This window comes from Stegastes partitus, unplaced genomic scaffold (genome assembly GCF_000690725.1).
Source record: "Stegastes partitus isolate 25-593 unplaced genomic scaffold, Stegastes_partitus-1.0.2 Scaffold272, whole genome shotgun sequence".
NCBI classification, from domain to species: Eukaryota; Metazoa; Chordata; class Actinopteri; family Pomacentridae; genus Stegastes; species Stegastes partitus.
In genome coordinates this window covers 512,041-514,111 of record NW_007578003.1, presented here as the reverse complement: position 1 = coordinate 514,111, position 2,071 = coordinate 512,041, and the positions used below count along the sequence as shown (strand labels likewise).

Sequence of the window (2,071 nt, the reverse complement as noted above, 5' to 3'; positions counted from 1 at the left end):
GTGATTAACTATGAGGTAGAGACAATATTCAGAATCGTATACACAGAGATGCAATGGATATTTAAAAAGGCAGCGTAAAAACAGACTAATCATGCAAAAAATGTCAAATCAAACCAACCAGTTAAAACAAGAGAAATACACGAATTAATAAATAAATAAATAAAACCACACTGCCGCCGATAAAATATTAATTGACACCTCTGTGTAAAACCATAAAAACCGATTTAAAAGTAATAATAACAATTTTAAAAAAAAGACACACCTCTGCTAAAAATCACTAGTTATAATCTTTAATTCAACAAATGTATTTCTACAGTATATTAGATGCTCTGTGTGGACAAAGTCAGAACTAAAAACTTTGTTCTTTTTTGAAAATTTACTTCTCTTGACGTGGGGTTGCACATATTTCATAGTCCTTCGGTACCAGAATGACACCGAAGTGGAAGTCCATTGAAGGCTTCACCCCAGCAGGCATGGAGAAGGTGAAGTTCTGCATGAAGGAGGTGAAGAGGAGGAAAAGCTCCATCCTGGCCAGATTCTCCCCGAGACACAGCCGCTTACCAGCAGAGAAAGGGATGAAAGCTGCTCGTTTCACAAACTTGCCCTCCTCATTCAGAAAGTGTCCTGGGTTGAAGGTGTTGGGCGTCTCCCACTCATTCTTGTCGAACAGCACAGAGGTCAGATTGGGAACTATTTTAACTCCTTTTGGGACTGTGTAGCCTCCCAGCTGGACGTCTCTGTTGGTGATATGTGGCAGGCTGAGAGAAACTACGTTGCCCATCCTCTGGATCTCATGGATAACAGCATCTGTGTAGGGCAGGTTTGCACGGTCCTCCATGGATGGCTGTCTGGACTGTCCAATCACTCTGTCTGTCTCAGCCTGGACCTTTTCCTGGATCTCAGGATATTTTGCCATGTAGAGAAACGCCCAGCGCAGGGTGGTGGTTGTGGTCTCTGAGCCAGCCAGGAACAAGTCCCAAACAGATACAATCAGGTTTTCCTCACCAAATGTGTTGTCATCTTTCTCCGTTTGAATCTCATTCAGGTAGCAGTCAATGTAGTCTCTTGGCTCTGAGGGATCCCAGGTCTTCTTGTGCTCATTCATCTCTTCACGTATGAAGTCCTTCACCTTTTTCCAGAACTGCCGGACTGTATGATGTGGACCGGGAAACCATCTCATGAGCCCAGTGAATGAGTTGTAGAGCTGTGCCCAAATGGAGGCTTGAACTCGGAATCCATAGTCAAACATCGCTAACAGATTTTGGAACTTCTCATCACTGTACTCAAAGCGATGACCAAAAACCAGGGAGGACATGATGTTGGAGACGACGTTGTTCGTGACGAGATGAGGATCGAATGGCTTACCTTTAAAGCTTCTGAACTCTTCTGCACAATGTGTAAATTCATCCAGGATGACGGGTTCAAGTGACTTCTTTCCAATTCCAAAATATTTGAGGGTTGAAAGTGCAAATCGCCTCTGCTGCCTCCAGTTGTGTCCACTACTGAAAATCACACCTGACTAGTCCAGATGCTATGTCTTGCATCAAAGGAATGTGTGGTCGGTCCGCCACGCTGTCTCCCTGCGTTACTAGAGCTTCTTTCAGAACCTCAGACCTGTTTAGTACAACCAACCACCTCTTGCCAATCCTTAGGCTGTACACGTCTCCATACTTTTCTGCTAACTGTGTGAAAACCTCATGAGTTCTGGTGAAGTCAATACTGAATATGTTGCCCACGACTGGAGGAGCCCAAGGCCCTGGAGGGAAGCCAACCGGCCGACGGTTCCTGACAATATCAGCTGTGATGATGAAAACTATGGTGAAGAGCAAGAAGGTTTTGAAATCCCAGCCAATGTAGGGTCCAATTAGAGAAAAGACTGAATCCATCCTGCAAACACGGCTCGTCTATCTGGGCACTGTTTTTCTTGCTTCTCCTGTGAGATTGAGGACTGATGTCTTCAATATCACTCCTCCTTTATATCATCTCTTGGCATCACAATCACTGATTCCACTGGTCTCAACTATTTAAAGTTATGTAAAACAGTTAGTCAGTGATCTTAAAATCATCCATC

The 2,071-nt window shown here is 44.0% G+C and overlaps 1 protein-coding gene and 1 pseudogene across 1 annotated transcript in view; both read right to left on the bottom strand.

The window, feature by feature from the left end:
- Nucleotides 1-2,071, bottom strand: part of rbm20 (RNA binding motif protein 20) — a 67,024-nt gene that overhangs the window by 24,503 nt on the left and 40,450 nt on the right. The window lies entirely within an intron of this gene.
- On the bottom strand, nucleotides 283-1,886 carry LOC103357755 (cytochrome P450 2J6 pseudogene; annotated as a pseudogene).